This window comes from Diadema setosum, chromosome 13, assembly GCF_964275005.1.
Source record: "Diadema setosum chromosome 13, eeDiaSeto1, whole genome shotgun sequence".
Taxonomy (NCBI): Eukaryota; Metazoa; Echinodermata; class Echinoidea; order Diadematoida; family Diadematidae; genus Diadema; species Diadema setosum.
Genome location: NC_092697.1, coordinates 38,569,841 through 38,586,704, shown reverse-complemented (window position 1 = coordinate 38,586,704; position 16,864 = coordinate 38,569,841). Strand labels below are relative to the sequence as shown.

The window sequence follows — 16,864 nt, the reverse complement described above, 5'->3', positions numbered from 1 at the left end:
TAAATTTCTTCAAAATGATTCTGGCATATCTAACAAACAATTTTCACAGATTGCATGGCTGAACTAAGTTCAATAATGCTATACAAAGCAATATTAACAACTCAAGTATTTTACTATAACCTCTGACTACTGATGTTATTCGCGCTTAAAGAAAACCAGGCATACAGATTAGCTTATTATCAATTATTGTGCCAAGTTTATTTCATTTTCAATTTCATCTTACACTTCTTTACCTAATGCTTGAAAATGGACATTTGTCCAATAAGGAATCCCCTCTTGGTGTGTAACTTAAGAAGGTTTACTCTGCTCGGCATATGCTTATTCCATGGACAAAAACTTTTATTTGAAGTCACAGAATACTACCTATGTTGTTGATAACATGACAACTCATTTGAATTTCTCTCATCAATGTTGAGATGATTCAAAATGACCAAAGCTGTACTAATTTTCTTGTCTACTTTTTCTACAGCTCTATCTCTTCCCTTTCTTTCTTTTTTTCCCTCTCTGTCCTTTGTACTTCTTCGTTTCTCTTACAATGTACTTGCAGCAGTACTTCCCTCGTCTAATATTCTTCGACACTTTTTAAAAAGTAAGCATAAAAGGAAATTCAAGAAAAGCCTGACTCCGAGGTGAATACCCTGATGAAACATCAAAGTGAAGATTAAGGGGTGTATGTCTTCTGACAGAAATTTATGCCATCTACATAGCATCAGGAGCTGAGCATCCAGAGCCATCGCTGCCATGGTAACACCACAAGAGATGGTCTCCATGATTTATTACAGGAGGCAGGAGGGGGGAAACTTTCTGTCAGATCTGGGACGACCAGGTAGGAGTCATACCCAGAGATGCTGGGTCATAAGGCCTTAGGGTCAGCTGGCCCTAACTAATGCCAGTAAATACGGTCACACGTACTGTAAAACTAGATGTCCACGTCCATTTTAATGTTGCACATTTTGGAGAACCAAGATTCGTGAAATTACTAACTGCATGTGAAGGTTCTTGTTTATAGTAATTACACTTTATGCATTAGAATGCCAGTGGCGATTCACAAAAATGCCGCAAAAATATTTTGCTTCACCTTATCTTTCAAGGATCTGATCGAGAGAAAAATAGTATAGGCCTATACATATAAACATATTCATCTCTATCTATCACTCTATCCATATATACATGATACAAAAACTCTAAGTCTAAAGATTGCATCAATTTTCATTGTATGAATGAAGATATACCCTATATGACTAACACAAGTACAGGTATTCTTGAAAAGAAGCACGATAGTAAGTCTTTCAAGAAACTATGGGGGGATCCCTATATTCTCACACTTTAAGTATCAAATAGATTTAAACTGAAGTTACCATGTAGGCCTACTGTGTGTGGAGGAAACCTTCAGTTAAAATGTTACTTTGTGGGTAAAGGTTTCCTTTATTGATAAATCCTCTGAGGTCACATCAATTCTATCAGAAAGTTACAATTAGGTATAAAAATTAAATGCTTCATATCTGTTCAATGAGTTTATTGAAAGCATGAACAAAGAAAAATAACAGTGCTCACAATGTTACATTTTTTCCAATCATCCTATAATGGAACGAATGTTGCGATGAATAAAAGACAGCTGTCATTTTAGCTAAATCTAATGTCCCTCTTCCCTCAAAATTAGCAAAATTAGGGCTACTGCTTTTGATTTCATTTGTTTTCAGCAAGACAAACAATAAAATTAGCAAATCAACCAAATATATAACCACGTTATTTGTTTACAATGCACAGCATATTCTTGTAATCTGGTATCAGTTTCAGTAATCTGTCTGTTTTTGTGGAAGTGCATTATAAAATGCAACATAAATACCTCCTTCATGGACATATTCTTGAACAGAATATGCTGTGAATGTGTCAAAAGCCAATTTTCAGGCAACATATCCAGAAAACAGGCAGTTCCTCAGCACTAACAAAGTAGGAATATACGAGTTCAGCTGTGCTTTTTGTTCGTAAGGTTCATTCCTGGCCTTTCATTATCTCCCTGATTTGAGTGGCAGTCTAGTGTAAATCACATTTTGTTTCCTATCCCATCCAATTTGCTCCAACCTCCCTTCAGTTTTTCCATTATGCCTTGGGATAAAGGGGGATCTACCGTAGCTAATTCTACCCTGCAAAATTAGGCATCCTGAAATAAAGGGGTGGGGGGGGGGGGAAGAAGACAGCTGGCTAGTCTTTACTTTCAGAACCCCTTTCTTTTTTTAATTCTTCTTTGGACTCCGTTACATTATGAGAGATTAAACATTTCATTATTAACTTATATTACAGTTTCATACAGTCACACCTGGGTCTGCAGGCATCAGACTAGCAAACAGCTATAACACCATTAGAATTGTGTTGCTGTGTAAAACAATACATTGGGCATATCATGGCATACATAAAAGTTGCAGTTGAAATTTAACAACTCTCCGAGAAGGCTTGTTTATGTATTGTCACATATAAATGGGGGAAATCTGGGGTGGTTAAGTGATTCAATTCCATCAACTTTGATAACTGGAATATACCAGCTGCTATTAACCTCATTTCAAAACTTTGTGGGAGTAGAGAGACAGAGTGCAATATAGAAATGTATCTAATGTAAATAAAAATATATATATATATATCTTTTGTGGGAAATACATTTGACTACACTCATGGCTATCATGCTCTACAGGGAATAATATCTCAAAGCAATTTACTAAGCATTTTGGATATGCCTGCTATAAAAATTTTTTGTGGCTATTTCAATTCAAGTTGTAAACCATTTCGTTCAAAATATGTGTCCATTGACTAAAATAGCTATTCAATCTCAAGAAGGAAATTGATTCCTTGTTCTATGTATGTTAGCAGGTAAGTGTTTTAGGCTGACAGGGCTACAAATGCATGTCAGATGTTAAAGTACCTCTAGGAAATTATGAGGTGATATATAGAGTCTATATCTTCATACATCAAATGCAGATGAGTTTCTATGTAATCAGTCATCAGTGTTTATTTTGATCTTACAAGTCCTCCAAGATTGTATCAATATGTGAGCACTGATCTCATTCCTACCCCACCCCCTCTATTTCACCCTCAATCTATTCTATTTGAAGGAAACGCAATGCTTGCTTATTATCTCAGAAAAAAAAATATAATAAACAAGTGATAAGTCTCGATAGATTGCTTGTCCACTACCTCTCCTAGTGTGAACAACTCATCCTCAGTCCACTCCAGTCTGAACACCTCACCCTGACATGCTACCATTCTCATCTACGAGTTCTTGATGAGGAAGAAATTTACGAGCTCAATCTCCATCCATCTCGCAGGGAAAACTACCAGGGGCATTGCAGACGTATCGCTGACACGGCAAACTAATTTAGGAAGACCAGGTATTCTCTTAAAGATGCAAAAAAAAAAATCTCCAAAGAAAAACACAAACGAACGTGTCCTCTTACTATTTTGTTGTTAGTGGCTTTGTCCGGCTGTTACATCCTTTGCTTGTCCTCCCTATGGGAAATTGAAAAGTGTTTGCCAAAAATTGTCCATCTCAAGTTTCCATAGAGAGGTGTGCAACAGCAGCGGAGCTCCCTACAATGCAGGGGTTAGCATGCAACAAAAATTTCTATTTCTGGTCACTGAAAAAAGTCTAAACTTAAGGCAAGACAGATTCATCAGTGATAATGCATGAAGTGGCTTGCATCGTAATATGAATTCCTCAGTCTGTTTCACATTGTATTCACCGCTCACAAATATTTGATCCCTTTTAAAACATGTTGGGATATTCAGCCGCCATTTTTCAATTCCTTACCTGTCAGGAGTTTTACGCATGGATCATGGTTCCTCGCAGATCAGCCAAATATTTTTGATTGTCTATAGTGGCAGAGGCTATACACCTCACACACAATCTGCTACAGCTCCGTCTGATATCGCCTCCAAGATTGTATCAATACAGGAGCCCTCTACTCTGCTATTCAATCCCGACTGGACAAAAACACACACGTTATGAGAAACATGGAATAGAAGACGCATTTGAAAACAGCTTTATTCTTTGCCTCACTCGGTTTTAAAATGATCTGATACTCATTCTAATGTCACGTCAGTCATCTTTCTTGTTTGGAATCATTGCATGGGGGTTTTCACTCAACTGTGTCAAAGCAAACATATGCTTAGCAAGCCACACACAGCACTTCTATAGATATTACTCATTTAAAAGAAAACATAAGGACCACTGCTAGTGCATACTTCTCCACATTTATCAAAAGACAAATACGTCTGGTCGAAACAAACCAAATCACTCATATGCCAAACGACAGGGAGCATCCGGTGTTTGAGCTCCGTGCAAAATAATCCGCAGTACAAACTGATTTGAGGGGGGAAGTTAATTGCGGTGAAAAGGCATGTTACAAACACCAACCCCACTAACACACATGAATGCAGCGCTCTGCCGTATGACTGATTTCCAAACCTTCACGGTTGGCTCTCCGCCAGACGAATTAAACGAAAATGTTCGGCAGCTCACTTACAAAGGTGCGCTGGTGTCTTTTGTGACTCACAAATTGACTGGTACCTCATTCATCCTTACAGGTGTCAGACTCACTGCATGACTGAACACAGAGCAATGCACGACAGCCCAAAATAGATGACACATGTCAAAAATTGCTCACAAAAATTGCTTACCAATGACTCAGTAAAAACATCAAGTCACTAAAATACCTAGGAAATGAAAAATCTTGATGACAGCAGCTGACCCTTACAAAGCACAAAAATACAGAACTTACAGCTTGCAGGGATGCCAGCTGGAATGAAAGAAAGGGCCTGAAATAAATATTACATGAAGCTACTTTGTGCACACAAGGGACTGAGATTTGATACTACCACGGCCTGAATTCAGGCTTTTGCCTGAAAACTGGCATCCCTGATGCTTGAAAAGAACAGGTATTTTGGTGAACCCTGGAAGACTCTCAAACTGATGGCTTGATTGGAATAAAATATTCATACTACACTACTTTCTTTCAAAGAGGACAGGCTACTTTTGCTACAACACGCATTTCCCATAGAGACCCCTGCCCGAGTATACTCAGGACTAGTCCTCTATAGGTTAACAGAGAAAATTCTACACATACTGACCCTCAAATATTTCTTCTTCTCTTCCCAGCATGCTTGCTGCCATCAATTAATATTATTGTGATCATTTTGATGTAAACATTTGCCAGAAGATTCTGATACTTGGTAACTGGTTCAGAAGCAATTTTTCTCCCTATAGATCACATAAAGATGTACAACATTTCGTTGCTAGTGGTTGAGTCCGTAGGCTATCAATACGCTACATGCAAATAAATGAGGTGATCTAATGCACACCCAAGCGCAACATGCAAAGGTCAAGCAGGGTTGCACTTTCAGCATCAACTTGTGCACTTCTAGTAATGCACAGTTACCATGTAGCAGGCACGGGCAGAGCATATGTGACCCGCTACAACAAAATGATCCTAAAGTCGGGCGAGGTCGATTATTTGAAAATTGCATGACACAATTCCCTAATCTTTCCGCTTTAAATTGATATATAACACGTCTTATAAAAATAATCGGCTGCGGAGATATCAATGTTTAAAAGAGAGCATGTCAAGACGTCTGGGAAATCACTGTTTCGAGAAAAGCGCCCTAAAAGTTCCCCTTGCGATGCAATCACAATCAAGAGACACGCAAGTATTGACCTCCGGACAATAGAAGTTAAGCCCTAGCAACCTCCGAAATGCTCAGGTATAGCGCAACCCGCCCGCACGCACCAGTCGACTGGGCAGTGTGCGAGCTTCACGCTTCGGTTAGCGGCAAGCAGCAAACTGACCAATGAGATCACTCTGGTCATTGTTAGGGGCGGAGCCTATGTGTGGCGCTCAATCCAAATGTTCGAACCAGTTTCTGCTTCGTTGAAACGCCAAAAAAACATGGCCCAGAAAAACGCTTTTTTTTGGTCTTTCCTTTCATCATTTTGCTTCAAAATTTCGACAGATGATAGAAGACATGTCAGACTCTAATAATATGTCAAATTCAGAAAATCGTAAGTTTTGACCAATTTTGATGCTCTAACTTCAAACTCGATTTTCACGGCTTCGACCGTGCGCGACTTTAGGACCATTTTGTTGTGGCGGGTCACATATGTGACCGTGCACCTCAAAACGAACATAAAGTCGCACACACTGATTTTGCATGAGGTCTGAAAATAAGTGAAATGGGTCAACCTAGCCAAACTTGACCTTTTCATATTTTCTGAAAGAGCGGGACTTCTTTTACATTATGTCAAAATTTGGTATCTTAAAACGGGCAGGAAAGTGTGTTTTTTAGCAGTTTATCTCGAACATTTTTGGTAGAATAGTGTGATTACGTGTGTCTTTAGAATCCCTTTTTCATTTCTGAAAAACCTTGTCCACACTCTTCACTTTCAACTCTAATAACTTTTGAAGAGATAATGCTACTGCTTTGAAAGTTGGCATTAATTATGGACAGAATGTGTTAATGAGACATGCTTAATTTCAGATTAATCTAATAATCCCTTCATTGTTGTTACTCTGGCGGTTTACTTCCTGTTTTTTGTCCCATTCATCGCACAGCCAGCACGGTTTGGTAAAGATTAAGCGCTTGAATACACACTGTACTTCCGAGCCTCTTTTCTCAGTTCACACTTTTCCTGAGTTTGTGCTTTCTTTCCAATATTTAGATAATTATAGAGAGTCCATTTGATTTGAGTTATACATCATTTTAAAGCTTAAAGTCTACTCTTTCAGAATATGGTCTTAACTAAAAATTCATGTCTGGCGACTTTTTGTTTGTTTTGAGGTGCAGGGTCACATATTATATGCAGTAATTGCCTCTAATTCTTCCCTTTTTGTTATGACTAGAACATTTTCACTTCATAACAGAAATGTACAAAACTATGGTATTTTGGAGATTGTGATAAAGAGCTCCATGTTTTTCATGTACAATCAAGTAAGAGTTTGTGCTGTGCAATGGCACAGCGTCGCTGACACACCATTACAGAAATTATATAGCCCTGTCACTGTTTGAGTTTGAACAGTTATAGGCCTATGCGATGGGAAGAATTGTTTTGTTCGGGTAGTTTGGTCCAAGTGAGTCAGGACAAGATAATCTTAAACTGAGTGGGGAAAAAGAATCATCTGACATAAATTACAACATTGGAAATATTCCTCTATAACATAAACTGCAAATCACTTGGGTTTCAATAAAGCATAGACTAGGCTAACAAGATTCAAAGGTCCCCAAAATCACTCACACACTCCTCCTTCATAATTCTGTACCTATAACTTTCTTTAAAATATTATCAAAGAACCTGTTCTGGAAAAGTAGGGTTTCTACCCTTAAAGGTCTTGTTTACCTTTGGGAGCAGTGATTTAAAAAATGTTCAAGATATCACATTTGATGCATATGTGTAGGTCTGTTGTATCACAAAACATCCTACCATATAAAATTTTCGCAATAAAGCCTAAAATATATGGAGATATCAGTATTTTTCTCAATAAATCATAACTGTACACGATTTAGTCTGGAAACATTTTTATTATAACCATATTCACATTTTGTGTATTTAACAATACTTAACTTCGATTATACGGATTCAAAATTTTTACAGTGGTTGTTTCTATCCCTACCTCACATTTTAGAACTATTTAAAGCACTAATACTGGGTTTTGGTTTCATCTGCAAAAAGTAAATTATGCCTTTAAACATGCTCGCCATCAAGACTGCTGCTGCTTACTTTTCTGCCCTGCGATAACCTAATCGCCACCACAATGACGACATGCTCACCGAAGAGAAAATCTATAATAACCCCGAGGGCGCTGTTGTTCGGTGACTTGCGAAATCATAATCAACCGTGTGAAATACCACGGAAATTGCGACTTGCACTGCCTACTATAGCTAGAAGCAGGGTGCAACAATTCACCTCAGCCTGTTTCTCCTATGGACAGAATTTTGTGCCAGACTCCGCAAGGAGATTGCAGTCCCAGTGTCTGAGTCGATAACTTTTCCCTGCCAGCTCTTATCCAAACTCCTACGATCCTAATATCGGAATAATGAGGCTATTTCCTTTCCACTTCCTCAAACTTCAAATACGAACAAATCTCCCCCTTCCCATTTTGTTGGAGAAGGGGGAGGGGGTAGGAAAGGAAAAGATATAGTACGAATGAAAAGAAAACAAAGGGCTGAGAGTCTGAAATTTCAGGTTCTGTTCTACAGCTGCCCAGTAACAATTGACTCAAAAAGCTTTTTGATTACAAATGGTAAAATTAAAATGCTTAACAAATTCAATAGATTACCATGTCTTCAAGACATTTTACCATACTGTAAGTGACAACTTCAATCATACCACACAGTATTACACTGATACCAACTTCATGATCTTTTTCCCATGATACGTTATTTTAGGCTTTGTGATGCCTATTGTTACAAGTACAGCCAGGAAATGGAACCTGACGACATGCAAGGTTATATTTGTTGTTCTCTTCAAAATTTACCCCCCTCTCTCTCGGTCAGCCCTCAGCTTACAGTACGCCCTCTGGGAACAGTGACCGCAACTTCGTCTAATAATGGCAGAGACTACAGGATACACAACCACAAACTCTTTATCTCACTAACATCAAGCCAACACTAGGAGAGAGAGAAAAAAAAATATTTGGATTGTGTGTACATTCCATATATTTGATATCATTTCTTGTTGAGAATTTGATTGACATCTTAGAAGTTCAAGTTTTGACCCTCAACTGAACTCCATCTGTGAAAGAATCTGGGAGAGATTCCAGGAGAGTAGATGGCAATCCAACGCATTCAGCATTGTGTGATGTTACCATTAGCAACAGCAATGAACAACCAATCACATGTTAGGATAAAAGCTAGTATACATGTACTATGTAGCTACATTATTTTGATGTCAAGTCATTTCATTCAGTTGGGCTCATAATATACAAATAAAAGTTCCAAAAAAAAGTCAAATCTCTTTTTTTTTCTGACTTAAATTCATAATTTGTCTGCTCAATGTCATAAAAAAAGAAACTTTACTGGCCATGCATTCATCTTTCTTACCCAGAAAGCCATAATGTACTGATATTTTCAAATCCTGGTAACAAGTTTCTAGGTCTACTGAATTATGCTACCAATGTAAACAATTAATAGATATAACTCTTTCTTTCAAATCACCATGCTAAACATTTGTACTTATAACTCAGTGCTGATGTAGTCTTCTTCAGTTAGAAAATTCACAAACTGTTCTCCCTTTCTCTTGCCCTGAAATTGTTATAAACCCACTGATGACTAGACCAGGATATACTTTGGCAGGTGTCTATGGGAAACACAAGTTAGAGCAAAATCAGCTCCTCCTCAATGGAGTAAGTGGATAGTCACCAGAGAGGATAGAGGTGTGTACCATAGCACCGATGCAATCCAAATGTGATACCACCGACAGTGATGTTTCCAATTTCAACGAGATAGGTGACTTCGGAGAAGGAAAGGGAAAAAAAAAATCTCCGACCAAATGCATCACCATGGCTGGCCAAGTCCAAAGTCAATATTTAGCGGAGAGAGTCTCAGCCGTAAACTCACGGTCGCCGCTGATACCGGACTAGACTGCATCTTATGAAGCTGTTTATGAGGACACCATTTCAAAGGTGCCACAAGTACACAGCGTCTCTAAACACTCTAACTCACACTCTAACAGAGTCACCTGCATCCTGAATATACCTACCAGAATAGCATGCATCAAATCTGAAAACACTCTGCTACCTCTACACTCTGCATTGATTATAATGCTAACATTTTCAACTTTGTTTTACTCCTGCCTGAATCACGTTCTGTTTGTATGCCTTGTTAGCAAATAGGGATATCATATGTACATATTTTATATACAAGGCAAAATAAATCAGTTAAACACACTCAGCGTGTAGGCCTACATGCAGGGACTGTCTCATAAATGAAATCTTGAATTCAAAGACTGCACAACTAGTTCATTCACAAAGAATGATACTGGTGCCAAACATTTTTGCAATCAGTACAAATCAAAAGAAAATAATTTATTTGGCTTCAAAAAAAAATATCATACATGACCTCATCAATACATCTCACTCATAATGCAGAAAAATGGGGGAAAAAAAAACAACCTGCCACTCAAAAGTGCTGATATGTTTTCTGCCATCAGCTTAGGAATATCATTTTTCTCTAAAACAAGCCACTGCTGTTTGAAAGAGCTTTACGGCATGAGATGAGATTCCAGAGCAATTTGTCGTGGATACTTCATCGGCCGCTTCCCGCTATTGACAAATGACATCGCTGTGCAAGCAGGGAACTTCGCTTGGCAAACCAACGGTATCGCCGCGGCATTTCAGTCACGTGCACCTGTGTGCCCACTGAGAGCGGGGAAGGCGAGACTTCCTATACACACAACAGGTCAATTAATGGCCAAGGTTTTTTTATCCATTGATTGGCGGTTCTTACTGTGAATGGCTTAGGATTGGACACTCAAAAATTGTTCCATAAAAATAAAACCACTGCAGGAGCTACAGACTGTATGTAAGTCCATCTTTGTAGTAAATTAATTCTAATGCCTGAAGAATTCTTGACTGGCCTTCATATTACTTTGCTTCAAACAGAATGCAAGAATGAAGTGACAGATTCTATCATACCCTTAGCTCCCTGGTTCTACAACCTTGCATTGATTTCATACATCAGAATATTTTTGAACTATCAACACTGCAGTAATTCTGCTAATTTTGCTCTGAATGTCCACTTTCAAGCAATTATTTGCATAATAAATCACTCAGAGAGATCCACAACTGGTCAGTGTTTGTGTGAAAAAAAAAAACAAGAAAAAAACTCTTTTCATAAGTAGGAAAAGAATGAGTACGTTGGGCATAATGAAAAGTTTACTCTCTGTTTACACCTTGGCTTATAAATATCAACACACCATCTTTCCTCCATGTATCAACCAACATTTCGACTATCAAATGATATGATTTCTCCCAAACTAAATGATTCAAAAGCTTGTTTAACTCTCATTTCTCCAAGATGTAAAATGATGTAAGTGATTGTCGCTTTACATAATTGATTTCTGTTATATCACACGCTGAAACTTGCCTCAAATGAATTATAATATGAAGTTGAGTATCCATGAGCTACAGCTGTTTTATCGAAGTGCACCAGCCATACACTTCAGTGATTAATGTTTCTATGGCATGTATGCCTTGAAATGTTGAGAGAAAGATAGATGTTTCAACTAAAAGAAATTACCTGCTTCTTAGTAGTAACCAATCCTTGATACAGTATTTCTGTCAGCTTGTCACCAGCAACGATCAGCAAAAGTTTATCTGCAAGAAATGAAAAGGGTAAATATAATTACTAGTATAAATCATCAAACTGAAGTACTCTTGTACAGACTGGCATGAATTCTCAACAAGGAATATACACTGCTCCATTTGAGCAGATGAAATGTGCAAAGATTTAGGCCTACATGCAACAGTGATGGACCTCAATTGACATAAGCTATTTAAAGTAATGTAAAGCTGCAAAAGCAATGTGTTTGTGTGCATGTTGATTTCATGAATTTCAAGAGCCAAGATTCGCAAAATTAAAATGCACATGAAAAGTCTTGTCTACACTATTATGCATTGAACGCCAGTGGCAATTTATCTGCCCTACAAAATTTCATGCCGCCAAAATGTCTTGTGTCACAGTATTCTAATTTTGAAGAGAAGTACATACATGCGTTTTTCCTTTAACAAAGAAATAAAGTTTGGCTAATAGTAATACAGTATCTTTTTAGAAAAATGTATCTACTACAACTTTTCTGAATGTGTGTTTTGGCATTTGTACAAAGTCAAAACTTGGTGCATTGTATACATTTTTATATAGTCTGCCATCCCTATAAGAATATATTGGGCAATATATATATATATATATATCATCAATTATCAAATTTCAAGTCTGTAACTATGCTAAATTAAAACAAAGTTTCATAGTTAGTTAATCAACTACTTGGTACTATAGTGGACAGTAAAATTCTTTTTTATAGGGGAAAATTTAAACCTTTCTTTCATATTCAGCTCATGACTTCTTCAAGACAACTGTCAAATTTGAGGAACTTTTCTTTTTAAGTTTGTAGAAAGGTTACTAAAAAAACCCTAGAGGCTTACAGCGAATCTTAAAGGAAATTGAGGAAATAATGGTTGCATTCGAATATAAATCATCGATCAGTGCAGCCCACCCCAAGATGGCTGTAGCAAACAAACAAAAAACAAAGCGACCCTTCAGGATATTGAAGAGGGATATTTAGTCAAGAACACAACAGGTGGTAGAGCCACATTCCAATGGTTTGCTGAAATCGACTGCCTATTTTTGGCTTTCTGTTCCCCTTACAGGTTTTTTGTGCCCCTGTTACTGTTGTAAACAACCATCAAGGTAGTTTGAATATTTGGGTGGTGAGTAATGAAAGAAAAGGAGCAATTAAGGTTGATTTGATCCTGCACATAGTGAACACAGAGTGAACTAGGACATTGTGTGGGATAGCTTGAATTATCTGTTCACAATCATGTTGAAATCTTGTGGTCATACAAACATGGTTGAAGATATGGGACGCCTACCAGGTCGAGGTATGTTATCTAAGTGGGGCAAATGGCATACACGGGGCAATTTAGAGATAAACTCCTTCTTTAAATGCCTATTACCATAAGAGCCCTTCTCCCACCCACTCAGCACTCAAAAGTTTAATCTGAAGGAGGCATCCAATCAAACCCATGCCCATCTGCATAAATACAATTTGAACTTATGGACATATTTACCTGAGGACATCATAACTAGCTATTCCATATTCTTCATTACAGAAGCTCTCATATCTATAAATATATTTATTTCTTCTTCTTTTTTTGACACAGTAATGACAAGCTTTTAACAACTAGTTAAGTAACTTGTTGGATAACTCAAAATACTCTCTAAATTACAGAATGATATTAATATCAAACAGTTCTGCTATGCCGCTTCTGTCAATTTGTGATTCCTCATGCAGATGATGACTTTTGGTAGAAAGGATACAATGATCACTCTTGGCCTTAGAATGACAGCACCTGAAGGCTGAATATGCCTTCAGAAAGTCACTGACATTTTTAAATTTAAGTAAGTTTTGAACTTGACTTTACATTGTCAAAAACTTCATGTGCAGTTGAGGCAATGCACGAGACCGACATATTAACTAGGCCCTATTTGATGTTTGGGTCCAGTTTGAGATCATTGAGAAAAAGAAGTAGAAAAAAAAAACAAGTTTTTTTATGCATTTATTGACAACATTAAAGCAGTTGTCTTAATGGATCATACATAACTGAGGGGGGGGGGGGGAAGTCCCATTACTATGAACATTTCATAATTGTCATTTGAATATCACACAATTCTTCATCACTAAAAAGTGTTGTAATATTAATATCTCATTTGAAGTTTTTTCCTCTGCACTTTACCACAAAAATTTTCTTTGGCATGCTTTTATATTACCTGCATCTATATTAGTCATCAGATGCTCCCAACTGTACATACATAAATTTTGGATAAAGATGTTATCACATATAATTGTTTTTTGAGTGGTCCAAGCATTACAGGCACTGCTTTTAAGTAGATCATTATTTTCCATCAGTATATTTACTCTTGTCATCATTGCAAGGTATGCATTGCTTTTCTCATTATCTATCATAATTTATGCATTTGTATTATACCTCATAACTTGTACTTCTTACAAATTATACTGTGATACTGATATACAAATTTTGCCAAATGTGTACTTTGTATAATGTACCTTTGTTGGATGGAAATAAAGTATAATTGAACTGAAAGTAAAAAATCATATCTGATTATGAGACCACTTTGGCACAAGGGGACGTCCCTCTCTTCTTTGCTTTTGTAGTTTCCTGTAAATTTTGTCTAAATATGGTATTCCATTTTAAATCTAACACAATCTACTCCAAACCATCACAATCCATTACTACAAAACAATATCTGACCAAAGGATGAAATGATCTAAAGTAAAATCAAATCAAATCATATCATATCAAATCGTTTTAGGTTTTTATTTATTTATTTATTTTTTTGTGGGGGGGGGTTGTTTTGTTTTGTTTTTATAGCTAAAACTGTTTGAGACAAACTTAAGGTGTTGAAGTCTCCTACAATGTTCTACTACCTTTAATGTTCTCTGCCACAAACCAAGCAAATTATGTGTTGGAAGGCCTACCAACGTCTATCATTCTAAACAGGACCAGACTAGCGACGGAAATCGAACATCAGCCTAGCAGAATGGCGACTGGGCATTAAATGAATCCATGTCCCTAATCTAGCAGGCTCTAACCTGAATTATTCATGCTACTGCTTCTCAGGATACACCCTCCACCTCTAAATCCCCACACCAGCTCCATTTTTCCTCTACTTCTCATGATATAACTCTCCACTTTCCCTTCATTTATCCTCATTCTTTTTTTCCTGTATCATGCTGCCTTTCTTCTATAATCCTACCTTTACTTATTGAATCAATCTATCCATATGCCATTTCACAGACGTATCTCATATAAAACCACAAATTTTTGCGTGCATGAAACTTTCGTAAATTTCACGAGAAACCAAGATTTGTGATATGCACTCGAAAGTGTTTGTCTACACAATGCATTGAATGTCAATGCCAACAGCAATTTGCGTAAGTTTCATGCTGCAGATGTTTCTGGTTTTACACATACAATAATCTACCATTCTACCTATGATATGTGTAAATCAAGTTGATAAGTCCATTACTTGATCTATTCCCTGATGTATCCATTGATCTATCATTCATTTCTTACAACATTTTCTGTCATTTTCTCTTATCATCTCTGTCACATCTGTGCAATGCAGCCTAGTGTTCTGCCCATCTAGAACCTCAAGAAAGATTACAAGCAAGTGTATTTTTTTTCCTAAATGGACTATTAATTCTAAAATAAACAGGACTTATGCCCTTCTGCTTCTAAAGATTAAAAAATTCAATGAAAACAAAATTCACATATTCATCACATAAGCCTATCTGTATCTTGACAACAATTTACAATACTTCATTCTCCATCACTGTACAGTTGTCATTTCTTTGATTTTCATATCCTAGGTATGTACAAATGTAAATCTCAATGCTGAAAAGGCATTTATAAAAACACAAGATTCCCCCAAGATACCCGTTGTATTAATCATATCTGATCTGAAATCTCAACAGAAAGCACAATTAGCCATTCAATCAACTCCAGTCAAGGCACCTGTGACAAATACACAAATGATGATGCAAGTAGCATGGCACTTTTTGTGTGAATACAAAATATCACCAAGAAAAGAAAAATCACTAAAATCACTCATGCCACATTGTAAAACATTAACTAAATCAAATTGTAGGCAGAGGCAACACCTGTGACTTTGGCTACCTCAGGCTTGATTCAAAGGTCCAATTTGGAAGCCAACAGACTTCATTAATGGAGAAAATCAGGCAGAAAAGTGTGGGCATGTTTGTATGATTGCTCCAAAGACTGATAATGGCACTGATTGCAGAGACTGTGGGTGTATGACAAAAGAGCAATTTAGTGACACAGCTGGATCTGAGTGAACAACCCTGGAAGCTGCTAAACTATTTAATGAAACCTTATTACATACTGGAGATTTATAGATAGCTCCGGGTGGACAAAAAGCATGGAGATTGATTTGCATGACTGTATTCTTCTGAATGACAATAGCAATGGTGTAGAGAAGGCTCAAAGTATTCTGGAGATGGTGTGGGGAAATTAACCATTCCTGTGCCATAAGTCGAATGTAAACTAATTTCACATACAAACCTATGGACATGAAATTACTGAGACACGCACTGGGTTAATGAGATTGTTTTGCTGCTAAGGGACCGTACAGTCCTAGTTGAGTTGGGAATTCATGTTTTGAACATTCCTAAGCGAGATAATGAGAAACCTCTTATGAAATATGAAAGAGCATGTAATTTTAAGAAGGATTCAACGTTTATTTGATGAAAATTGGTTTTCAAATGCCTGAGATATCCAAAAAAAGTGATAATAATAACAGGCGACAGGCCACGCCTTTTATTAGGATCTCTTTGTTTCACCTTGTTTTTGGATATCTCAGCATTTTCAAAACCGATTTTCATCAAATAAACTTTTGATACCCCTTAGAATTGCATGCTCTTTGACATCTCATAGAGTGGTTTCTGAATATCTCGCAAAACGTTAAAGGCATAATTTACCATTTGCAGATGAAATCATTAGTGCTATAAAATAGTTCGAAAATGTGAGTTAGGAATAGAAACAACCACTGTCAAAATTTGAATCCGTATAATCGATGTTAAGTGTTGTTAAATACACAAAATGTGAACAATAGTTATAATAAAAAAATTTCCAGACTAAACCGTATACAGTTACGGTTTATTGAGAAAAACCCTGATATCTCCTTATATTTTAGGTTTTATTGCAAATATTTCATATGGTAGGATGTTTTATGATACAACAGACCTACACATATGCATCAAATATGATATCTTGAAAATTTTTGAAATCACTGCTCCCAAAGGTAAACTGGACCTTTAAAAGCTAAATCCTCACCTCAACCAGAACTGTACACGCCCTTTAACATACACTTTGCCTGAGATAGACTTGACACACACTGATACCAGATGACAGCATTAGATGAACTTTGGTTGATAATGGGAATTGCCTTGGAGACTTTCTACCACAAGAGTTGAGACATACCATGGCGGTATCACCTCTGAATCTTCTTTACAATCCTGCCTAATGGCTTGTGATTGTAATTATCCAGTATTACTAGTGACAGTCTT

General features: G+C 37.0%; 1 protein-coding gene across 1 annotated transcript in view; it reads right to left on the bottom strand.

The window, feature by feature from the left end:
- Positions 1-16,864, bottom strand: part of LOC140236711 (protein O-linked-mannose beta-1,2-N-acetylglucosaminyltransferase 1-like) — a 160,170-nt gene that overhangs the window by 113,016 nt on the left and 30,290 nt on the right. Inside the window, exon 2 of the mRNA XM_072316634.1 lies at positions 11,278-11,354. The gene's annotated coding sequence lies outside the window, so the exon portion shown is untranslated. The remainder of the gene's footprint in view (positions 1-11,277; positions 11,355-16,864) is intronic.